At 39.4% G+C, this 12,496-nt stretch overlaps 1 non-coding gene across 1 annotated transcript; it reads left to right on the plus strand.

Moving 5' to 3' along the window:
- Positions 1-11,884: 11,884 nt before the first annotated feature.
- Positions 11,885-11,990, plus strand: LOC120109151. Its single transcript, XR_005510174.1, has one exon. It is a non-coding gene; the product is annotated as a small nucleolar RNA R71 (small nucleolar RNA).
- Positions 11,991-12,496: the final 506 nt, after the last annotated feature.

Here is a 12,496-nt window from a genome sequence, read left to right on the forward strand (position 1 = left end):
TCGACTCGCGCACTTCAGGAGTCGACTCGCTGACAGGTTTTGAGTTGATGCTTTCCTGCTCGTCTGTCTGTTCTCAGTCGGAGTCGACTCGTAATGATCCGGAGTCGACTCGAGCCCGTGCCAGTGATTCTGATACGCTTGGAGTCGACTCGTAATACTCTGGAGTCGACTCGAGTCTCAGACTTTGGTTCAAACTGACTTCTTAACTTATCCAAAATATTATGAACCAAGTCTAGAAACACTTTAGACAAGATTTTCACTGAAACACTCAATTGAATTCATTAGTAAACAAGAGATATACTCAGATGCTTTGAGCTCATCAAAATCAAATAGGGTTATGATCAATCACTCCACAATTGCAGGTTCAGTCTCAAGGATAACGAAGTCCACAGGATAGTAAAACTCATTTACTTTCACTATTACATCCTCTACAATCTCCTTGGGGTACTTCACTGTCCTATCTACTAAGGAAAGGATAATATTTGTAGGGTTTAATTCTCCCAAACCTAATTTTTGGTACACATAGTAGGGAAGTAGGTTTACACTGGCTCCTAAATCTAATAGAGCTCTTGGATGATTGTCTCTCCTATTTTTATTTCAATAGTTGGGCAAACAGGGTCTTTGAATTTCGGGGCAATTTGTTGTTGAATGAGAGATGAGGCTTGTGCAGCCATAACAGCTTACCTAGGAATACTTGTTTTTCTTTTGACCGTGGTGAGGTCTTTCAAGAATTTTGTATAGGAGGGAATTTGTCTTATGGCATCGAGAAAAGGTATATTTATTTGAACAGTTTTAAAGACTTCCATGATTTCATCAAAGTTAGATTGTTTCTTGGAGTCCTGAAGTCTACTGGAAAAGGGAACCTTGGGTTTGTATGTTTCTATGGGTTCTTCCCTTTTTTCCGGTTTGTTCTGTTCTTGACCCCTCTTCTGAATAGGGTTCTTATCGGATTCAGTTTTATTTTCTTTTTCATTTTCAGAAAGTTGGACTTTATTGTCCACTTGCTTGTCAGACCTTAAAGTGGTAATTGCCTGGACTTCATAGGTCGGATTTCCATTAGAATTGATTTGATACTGACCTATCTGACCTTGATTTTGTTGTCTACTAGGGTTAGGCACTGGTTGACTAGGTAGTTCACCTTTCTTCCTATCCCCTAGAGAGTTAGCTATTTGGCTCAGACTAACCTCAAGTTTTGCAATTGCTTGCGTATGGAATTGATTAGTCCTGGGCTTGGGCTGTATTGGTCTGTTGTTGTTGCTTGATAAAATCTTGTTGTTGTTTCATCATATTAGCCATCATGGTTTCTAATTGTGAAGGTTGCTGTGGGATAGGGGTATTATAAGGCGGTACAGATGGAACCAAAGGTTGGTTCATTTGTGGTGGACTTATCCTGGGGAAGTTGTTCTGAAAATCTGGTGGACCACCTTGATGCTGAATAGGTTCATTTTGCTTGTATGAAAAATTTGGATGGAACCTATTATCAGGGTGGTAAACTGGGCTGAACGAGTTGGGAGTGGGCTTCTTAAAGGCACTATATGAATTTAGAGCATTTGCTTGCTCGGCCTTTATGTTAGGCAGACTAGGGCAGCACTCTACTAGATGCTCAGGACTGTTACACAAAACACACAAACTATATGACTCGTGATCCACTTTCATGACGGAATTTGACTCTTTGTATGAACTCGAACTAGTGGAAACAGTGAAAGCATCAAACTTTTTACTCAAGTTGTTCATTCCAGCCACCAGATTGGACATGACATTTTTGAGTTCTGGGTCTGCTTTCATTTCATAATTACCTGGTTTTCTAGACCCAAACTCATCTCTAATTACTTCCTCACCATAGCTACTCCAATTTTGGGCGTTCTTGGCTAAGTCAACAAGAAATTCATAGGCTTGATCCGGGGTTTGGTCCATGAACCTACATTTGTGCATGGACTCGATCATGTTTCTATGAGCCGGAGGTAGTCCTTTGTAAAAGAAATGTACTAGATCAGCCTTGTCAAGCCCATGGTGGGGGCACTTGACCAAAAGATCATGGAATCTTTCCCATAGTTGGGAAAATTCCTCCTCAGATTTTTCTCTAAAAGTTCTGATTGCATCCTTAATTTTTTCAGTTTTTACCATGGGATAGAACTTAGCCATGAACTTCCTAGATAGTTGTTCCCATGATGTGATGGAATTTGAAGCTAGAGAATACAGCCATGCAGCAGCACGATCCTCTAAAGTCATGGGAAATAACCTTAATTTAATACCCTCTTCATCTAAATTTTGATTTCTAAACGTTTGACAAATTGTCAAAAATTTGTTTAGATGAATGTAGGGTTGTTCACTCTCGAACCCATAAAACTTGGGTAACATGTTTATTGTTGCAGCCCGAATCTCGAATTGGGCTGCATTATTAATTGGTAATACTATGCAAGTAGGGGGACTAGCGGATGCGGGTGCAAACAATTCATTTAGGGTTCTAATATGTTCACCCATTATAGAGATCGACGGTTGGTTTACAGTTCGCAGGTTGTGATGAAAAGTTCTGTCAATCTCAGGATCAAATGGGGTTAACTTATCCCTTAATGACCTTCTACCATGCATACATTATCAACATTTCATTATATTTGACTCCTAAATGAACGAAATCCTAAGAGAAGAGAAGGGCTAGACACAGATGACCACAACCAACACCACACAACAATTTGACCCTATTAGTCTCAGAACTAAGTGAGGTTTAGTAGCTTCTTAAATCTAGTTGCACAGAGATGTATCAGGTTAAAAAGTTCCTGAAATTCTCTCCTAGATTAGACAGCTCCTAATCTCCCTTTCAGATTAAGCTTGAGCTTACCAGTTAAGCAATCCAGTAATCAGTGACCAGGAAAGTCCCGAGATGTGTGGTGGTGCCAGAAGGGATACACCGATACCACAATACCCGTAACAGTTCTCACTGTTGTAAAACTTTCCTAGACATCACCAATTACTAAATTCTCACTGGAGTGGCTTTCAGCCGCTTCTTTCCAAGAGCCTAATTGAGCTCGAAAACCCTAAGGCCAACGTCTAATTTGATTTTAATTTAATTTGGCTTAGGATAAGTATGCAAGGTGGTGATTTTTGGGCTAAGAACAGGTAATGACTTCCCGACCTTATCTTTTTAGTGGGTTTTGCACTTAATTACTTTATGCAAATGCTTAATACTAAATGCAGCAAATAATCAATATATTTTTTAAAGTTTATGCAATGTCATTAGGTTGTATTGATTAAATGAGCAAGCAAATTTTTTTATATTTTTTTATTTTTTTAATTAATTTTATGTTGTTTTTTTATTTTTAATATAGGAATAACTTGAATGTAAACTAAAACTAATCCTTATGCGTCAGTCAATCTCCGAATGCCCGTTGAATAAGCTCTGGAGATTACTCCGTGAGGAGTCCCGATAGAGGTATGATAACCTCGGAGGATTGCACCCTATCAATTACTAGCAAAAATAATAATTTTTTTTTATATTTTTTTGATTAAAATTTTTTTTTTCTTTTTAAACTTCAAATTTCGAATCTCAGAATTCAAATTTTGAATTTAAATTTTTTTTGAATTTTTTTTTATTTTTTATTTTTTATTTTTTTTGAATTTCAAATTTCGAATTTCAAATTTCAGAATTTAATAACTACAAAATTATTAACTAGAAATTATCAAAATAAGGAAAATTAATAAAAATAAGAATAAAAACTTACTATCGGAGTACGTTCACTCCGGGCATCCAAAATTTGATTTGATCTTCGTGATCGTTCTTGCTTCTCGATTTGCCTCCCCGGCAACGGCGCCAAAATTCTGTTCGTCCTTTTCTGTCTAACTAAAAATATGCTAAACAGATCGTTGTTAGAACTGACGAACAAAGTTTAAATTTAATTTACTCTTACCTGTTCTACTCGAAGAATAGTGGTTGTAAGAGGTCGATCCACAGGGAGGCGATTGGAGTTGCTTAAAAATTAGAACGTTCACTCGGATTTGAAATCGATTTTTGAATGATAAAAGGAAAACATTATCTTGAGGATGTTGAATGATTCCCTGGACTACCAGAGAATGTTTTCTAATTGAAATTAACAGAAAGACAGTTACTTAAATTCGAAAAGCATTTATTTAATTAATCAAAGAAGAGTTTTTGCATAAATTAAAATGGATGAAAACAGTGCTTAGGGAGATTGAAGCCTGGAACATAGATTGCATGAAAGAAGATTTCATAAATTGCAACTAAAACGAGAATTTTTGAATGCATAAAACAAACTGCAGGAATTAAACTTAACCTAAAACATGAATTGCATAAAAGAAAAATTAATGGATTGCATTAAAAGATTTTATAAAAAGAAATGATCACAAAAAGTAAAAAGATTGAAGATGAGGCCTAATGCTTCTTTGTTCTACAGATAACAATAAAATAAAAATAAGTAATATCTTTTTTTTTCTCTCCCACTCCCACGGTGGACTTCCAACATAAAATATTTTTTTTTTTATGTTCTTCTTCTTCCCAAGAACAGAGCACTGCTCTGTTTCTTCTTCTCAACACCCAGCCGACTCCTCCTTCCTTCTTCTTCTTTGGACCCAACCCCCAAAACCGAGCTCCCTCTTCCTCTTCCTCCTTCTCCTCTTATAGCTGCGGATGCACTTGAAATGGAATCATGGGTCATCCGGGATGCTGGGAAGGACCAGGAAATGGTGGGCGTGCTCCGGACGGCTTCCTTCTTTGGCTATGGTCACGAGATCGCCGGACGCCTGATGCGGAAGGGAGGCACGGAGTTCCTTCTTCGGGCGCTGCTGGGATCACGGTGAAGGGGCTGGACGCGTTGATGGCGTGATCCGTGGGATGCTAGAGCGGCTGTGAGGCGCGATGCAGGGGCTCTCGAATCCGGAAGATGGGGATGCGGTGCGGGATCGCCTGATCATGGAAGAGGGGCTGGGATCGCCGGTGATTGCGGGGGATTTGGAGACGGGCGAGCTGGGAGTTGAAGTGGAAGGTGGCGACGGCTGGTGCTGATGGCGTGGAGGATTTGGAAGGGATGCCATGGGACCGCTGCTGGGATTTTCCTTGCTGGGAGGGAGATGAATGCGGAGGAGGAGCTGATCCGAGGGTGCACAGAAGGAAGGCACGGATGGAGGGATCGGCTGGGAGGAACGTGGATCTGGGCGCTGGGAGGAGCCGATCACGGGATGCTTGCAGTCGGACGCGGGGATTACGGGATGTTGTGATCACGGCTTGAAATCGGAAGGGAGGAGACGCACGTGGGTGATGCTGGGAGGAGCGGACGCGGGAGGCTGAAGCTTGGACGCGGCTGCTTGCTGGCACGGTGGCTGGCATGACGCGGATGGAAGGTGGGGACGCGGATCCGGGCTGCACTTGAAACGGGCGGAAGAGATGGGACGGATGCCACGGCTGGGATCACGGAAGAGGAAGGGTGCTGGCTGCGTTCGATCGGGCGCTTGGATCTCGCCATGGGTCATGTGCCGGTTTCTGCAATGGAATTGAATTTTGGAAGAAGATCTGGGCCTTTCTTTGCCCTCCTGAGAGGGAGCTGGGAGACACCAAGTTTCGTCCAATTAGTCATATGGATAATAATAAAAAAATAGTATGATATGAAATTTGGCTTGTAGACGGATGGACTGAGTTCGTCACGGGTCATCTATTCTGACTGGAGGTCAATTTCAAGTCTTTCAAGTCATAGGTCACCTAGCACCTCATAGTTATGATATGGCCAAATTAGATTTTCCCAAAATTCTTTCCCAAAAGCACAGAAAAATTGGACCCGATTCGGACCCGACTCTGACTCGGACCCGACTCGATCTTCAACCGGGTCGGATCTGGGAAGGAATCCTTCTTTAGTCAAATTTGTACTTAATGTGCATTTTATCTCTAATTTATGAAAATCTGTGCCAGACCCAAATATAATATTAATCCAGTGAATTTATCATTATCGGTTAGCAATAATACAAATTTAGGTGACATGTAGGTCGCTCTTTTGTGCTCTCATCAGTCGCGGGAAAGGAATGGAATTGGTTGGGAATTGGCTTTGAATTTGAGGTGGGTCATGATCGTCGACTTGCTTAAACTTATTCTCGAGCCCAATGTTATTTAATTCTTGCTAAACTGCTTCAGACCGAACTCGACCAGATAAAATAAACAAGACTAAAAACAAGACCGTGACTTAATAAAAAAGAAGGGTTAATCAAATATTTTTCCTCATACAAGAATAATTATCTAATCAGGACCAAAACCTATTTAATCATAGCCTTAGCTTGATTACAACTCCATCAGGTTACTAAACCGGGTCAACACAATCTCCTCCTTATATTTTTTCATAAAAGATTACAACCAGGAGAGAGACAAGTTCAGAGTCTATTTTGAGAAAAGAATTATTTACCTCTTACCATATTTTAAATTTATTTCAATGTTTATTCAATTTCATGGTAAAGTATGTATTTATCAGTTTAAGAACATTGATAAGTGCTATGAAAAGATAACTAAATTATAAATTATTCAGCACTTATCACACCCCCAAACCTATGTTTTGCTAGTCTTCGAGCAAAATAAAACTAGAAAAGAAGAATTCTAACTTACTTTCGCAGGCATCGCAGTTATATTTACCATATGTAACAAGACTTTAAACCCCTAGGTTACCCTAGTGGACGAGTTATAGTCTCGTGAGGGTTTTCAGTAAAGATATCCACAAACTTCAGTAAATCATTTATTATTATTGTTATTATTAATTTTTGTTTTATTTTCTTTTTTTAGATCGATTGATCTATGAAGTGAAAATCAAATTTAGTAAAGAATTTCAAAAACTCTTTTTTTTATTATTATTAAAATCTAATTTAAGATACATAAATGATAAGAATTTCAAAACACACACGGTTTTATTTACTAAGTCAGCCCAAATTCTAGGTTAGTATGCAATCTAAGTTAAAGTCATTAAGCTTCCGTTTAGGGAGTTGTAAGACTCATTTATACTAGTGTGCTCGGTGAAATCTGGACCGTACACAAGCTAAAGGTTCGGATCTTCAAAATATTGTTAATACTAGTAGTTTTCCAAGGATTGGTCGAAAGGACCTGCTCACTGATTCAAAATCATCTTATCTGCAGGATTTTGAGAGTTGTGGATGTTTACTTTAGTACCTCACGGGCTTTATCTGTAATATTCCAGTTTACTCGAATTTTTACAACGACGGCTTTCACACTATTATCTTTTTCAAGGTCAATAAAGAGTTTTTTTTTATCATAAAAGATATATAAGTTGTGCACTTTTACTCTTGTGGTGATTTCTCCGTGTAACGAGCAGTTAGTCGACAACTCTCATACCAGTTGGCATAAGGTGTCGGGTATCAAGACTCTCCTACAGACTTATGCTCGGAGTCCTCATCACAAGCCCATTTGTCTTTGACAATAGGTAGCCCTTTTTGATGTTCCTGACTAAATCCATTTTTATTGATGAACTTTTTTTTTTGGATTCGATAAATATGATTCATCAGGGTCCAAGGTTGCTACTATACTATCAACATAATGTCGAGCTTAGACCTTAGAAGGGTCGGCCAGTGTGTAGTGAAATTCCAAAGTATTAATTAGCTTACAACTTCCTAAGAGAGACTTAATAAAAAGAACTTAAATTTGTATTACTTCCGACTAGTCATTGGGCTTTTTAGATTTTATATATTTTGTGTGTTTATCATTCTTGCATAAATGTATAGAAATTAGATTTTTAAAAATAAAAACTTTTTTTTAATTTATTATTATTATTATTATTATATAAAAATGAAAATGAACACATTTTTTTCTATTTTTTTTGTTTTTTTGGATGAAAATCAAGATGAATACCCCAAACCTAAACCTGACATTGTGAAGTGAAACAAATGCAAGAGATGCAAACAAAACCAAAAATTCTTAAAAATACTTAAACATAACCTCCAAACCTAAACCTAACATTGTTCTCAATGTTAAAAAAAATCTAAGAGAATTGGGTTGCCTCCCAACAAGCGCTAAGTTTATTGTCTTCAGCCAGACACAGTGCATCCTTAATTATTTTGATAAACAAGGTTCGTCAAATTAAGGGATTCAATCAATTGCCTATCGGCAACATAGTCCACATAAGGTTTTAACCTTTGACCATTGACTTTTAAAACATGTCCACCATTGAGGTGTTGGATCTCTACTGCACCATAAGGAGAAACCTTTTTCACTACGAATAGTCCATCCCATCTGGAGCGAAGTTTACCCGGGAAGAGTCGCAACTTGGAATTGAATAGCCAAACCTTTTGACCAGGTTCGAAGGACTTACGGTTAATGTTTTTATCATGAAAAGCCTTAGTCCTTGCTTTATAAATTTTAGCATTTTCATAGGCTTCATTGCGCAACTCTTCAAGTTCACTTAGTTGGAGTTTTCGGTTAGGACCACCTGCTGCCATATCTAAGTTAAACTTTTTGATAGCCCAGAAAGCTCTATGTTCAAGTTCTACCGGTAAGTGACAAGCTTTTTCAAAAACTAATCGGTAGGGAGACATGCCAATAGGAGTTTTGTAGGCAGTACGGTATGCCCAGAGAGCATCATTTATCCTTTGAGACCAATCTTTTTTATCGGGACGTACCGTTTTCTCTAAGATGTGTTTTAACTCCCTATTGGACACCTCGACTTGTCCACTCGTTTGGGGATGGTATGGGGTAGCAACTTTGTGGGTGATGTTATATTTGCGAACCAAAGCCTCGAATGACCGGTTGCAAAAATAAGATTCCCCATCACTGATGATGGCTTTGGGTGTGCCAAAACGACAAAAGATATTTTCATGTAAAAATTTAACCACAACTTTGCGGTCATTAGTTTTAGTGTCGACAGCTTCTACCCATTTTGAGACATAATCAACCCCTACTAGAATGTATTCGAAACCAAAAGATGGTGGAAAAGGGCCCATAAAGTCAATACCCCATACATCAAAGATTTCTATAATTAAAATAGGATTGAGAGGCATCATATCTCTATGGAAGATGGTACCCATCCGTTGGCACCGTTCACAAGTTTGGCAAAAGTTATGGGCATCTTTGAAAAGTGTGGGCCAATAAAATTCACTCTGTAAAACTTTTGCTGCAGTTTTTCTACCCCCAAAATGTCCGCCACAAGCTTGTGAATGGCAGAATGAAAGAATTCTTTGAAATTCGCATTCGGGGACACATCGACGGATTACTTGATCGGGACAATACTTGAATAGATCGGGATCATCCCAATAATAGAACTTTACTTGTGAAAAGAATCGGTTCTTGTCTTGAGTTGACCAATCATCAGGAATTCGTCCTATGGCAAGGTAATTTACTATGTTTGCAAACCATGGCGTTTTCATTCCTTGTACCCCAAATAATTGTTCATCTGAAAAAGTATCATGTAAGGGTGAGGTATTCTTAGAGGGCTCAAGAAGAATCCTAGATAAGTGGTCTGCTACGACATTTGCAGTTCCTTTCTTGTCACAAATTTCTAGATCAAATTCTTATAGTAAAAGAATCCATCGAATCAGACGGGGTTTGTGTCCTTCTTTGCAAGAAGGTGTCGAAGGGCAGCATGATCAGTGAATACGGTAATCTTGGATCCTAATAGGTAAGATCGAAACTTGTCTAGCGCGAATACTACAGCTAGCAATTCTTTTTCAGTGGTGGTGTAGTTCAATTGTGCATCTGAGAGTGCTTTACTAGCGTAGTAGATGACATGAGGTACCTTATCTAGCCGTTGCCCTAAAACTGCCCCAATGGCATAGTCGGATGCGTCACACATCAGTTCAAATGGAAGGATCCAATTAGGGGGCCGTATGATAGGTGCAGTGGTTAATTTCAAGCGAAGATTTTTAAATGTCTCCTCGCATGCTTTATCAAAGACAAAGGGAGTGTCCTTAGCAAGAAGATTGCACAAGGGTTTGGAAATCTTTCTGAAATCCTGAATGAAGCGACGGTAGAAACCAGCATGGCCAAGGAATGATCGGATTTGTTTCACAGTTTTGGGTGGAGGAGATTGGAAATAAGATCGACTTTTGGCTTTATCTACTTCAATGCCCCTCTTGGACACGACGTGTCCTAAAACTATGCCTTCTTGAACCATGAAATGGCTCTTTTCCCAACTTAATACTAGGTTGGTCTCCTTACATCTTTTCAAAACTAAGGTCAAATTGTCCAGACAATCGTCAAAAGATAGGCTAAAAACTGAGAAATCATCAATAAACACTTCTAGAAAGTTTTCCACCATATCTGAAAAAATGGCCATCATGCATCGTTGAAAAGTTGCGGGTGCATTGCATAGTCCAAAAGGCATCCTCCTATATTCAAATTTCCCAAATGAGCATGTAAAAATGGTTTTGTCTTGATCGTCCGGATAAACAGGTATTTGATTATATCCAAAATAACCATCTAAGAAGCAGTAGAAACCTTGACCAGCCAACCGTTCCAAAATTTGATCTATGAAAGGTAGAGGAAAATGGTCCTTCCTAGTCATTGAATTAAGTTTCCTGTAGTCAATGCACACGCGCCAACCCGTGGTTGTGCGTGTTTGTATCAATTCTCCTTCCATATTTTCAACCACAGTGATACCTGATTTCTTGGGTACCACTTATGTCGGACTCACCCACTTACTATCAGAAATTGGATAAATGATTCCAGCATCTAATAACTTCACCACTTCTTTCTTGACTACCTCCTTCATGTTAGGATTGAGTCTTTTTTGCATTTCTCGGGTGGGCTTTGCATCATCTTCGAGATGAATTCGATGCATGCAAACAGAGGGGTCAACCCCTTTCAAATCGGCTACAGACCATCCTATGGCATGTTTATTCTCTTCTAGTATCCTTAAAAGTTTACCCTCCTGTTCAGTAGATAAGTTGGTCGCGATGATTACAGGGAGGGTATCTTCTGGTCCTAGAAAGGCATACTTAAGAGTTGTCGGAAGTGGCTTCAACTCAAATTTAGGTGGAGAACCAATGGAAGGACAAAGTGGTGCGCTATCAATGGGGGGAAGAGGTTCAGGTCGGATCTTCCAAGAAAGGGAACTCATGGGAGATTAATTGTTGAGTAAGATATTGACTTCTTCTATGGCCTTGTCCATATCAAAGTTGTCAATGTCAAAATGGGCCAAGCATGCCTCTAGGGGGTCATCTGCTAAGATATAGGAAAGGGCTTCCTCTACAAGATCATCCATTTCGTCAATTAGGCAACACTCATCTTCCCTCACATGTTGGTCAGCGGCATGAAACACATTCAACTTAATTTTCATGTTCCCAAATGATATATCCATTGCCCTTGTTCTACAGTTGATACATGCATTGGCTGTCGCTAAAAAGGGACGACCAAGAATCACAGGGATTTGTTTTTTTAGGTTGGGCACATGTTCGAAGCTTGCTGCCTCCAAGAAAAATTTGGATGATTCCGCCATCCCGGGTTATATGTATTGGAAAATGGGTCATTACCCGGTCTGGGCTGTGTTTGGGCAGCATTGATCTGTTCTTGCACGAGTTCGGGAAATTGGGGTGCTGAGGGGCACTCATGAATAGGATGCGATGGGCTAGAACAGATAGCACACACTTGTGCTTGGAAAGAGATAACGACATGTCCTCCTATCATCAGTTGGTCGATCTTATGGGACAATGCATCTACCTTGCTAGACAGGTCCATAGAATGACTTATTTCACAAATGGTCCCTTTTCTTTGAGAACTCGGGGGTGCTTGACGAGAACAGGAAGCATGGTGAAGGGAGCTTTCATTAAGATTTTCAAATAATTGCCATGCTTCATGCTCATTTTGAAGCATAAAAGTTCCCCCATATGCAGCATCGATCTCTGATGGTTTCGTTCAGTCAATCCGTCATAGAAACATTGCACTAGTTGCCACTTAGGTATTTGATGATGAGGGCATTTACAGATTAGGTCCCGAAATCTCTCCCAAGTTTCATGAAATTCTTCTCCCTCGGTTTGGGAGAAGCTTGTAATGGCACGTCTAAACTGGTTCGTTCTTCCTATGGAAAAGTATTTTTTAAGGAATTCTTGTTGCATTTGATCCCAAGAACGAATCGAGTTGGCTTCTAAAGAATTCAGCCATTGTTTGGCTCTATCTTTAAGGGAGAAGGAAAATAATCTAAGTTTCAGAGCATCATCAGTGAAGTTCTGAATCTTGACAGTGGTGCAAATCTCAAAGAATTCATCTAGGTGTTTATATGGGTCTTCATTGGTGAGCCCATAAAAAGATGGGAGCATTTGGATCACACTAGACTTTATTTCATATTGTACAGCTGCTACTTCAGGTAATCGAATGCAAGATGGAGAAGTGTAAATGGTGGAAGTAAAGTACTTCCTCAGGAGTTTGGGTTGTTCTTCAGCCATCTCAAGAGGTGGGGATGATTCTATTGTTCTGATCTCAGCTCGAATATTTCTAAGGATCCATTCTATTTCAGGGTCAAAAGGTAATAGGTCACGTACTCTAGAACGACTCCCTTGCATACACTAGTACTTG

The sequence above is a fragment of the Phoenix dactylifera genome, unplaced genomic scaffold (assembly GCF_009389715.1).
Source record: "Phoenix dactylifera cultivar Barhee BC4 unplaced genomic scaffold, palm_55x_up_171113_PBpolish2nd_filt_p 001861F, whole genome shotgun sequence".
NCBI lineage: Eukaryota > Viridiplantae > Streptophyta > Magnoliopsida > Arecales > Arecaceae > Phoenix > Phoenix dactylifera.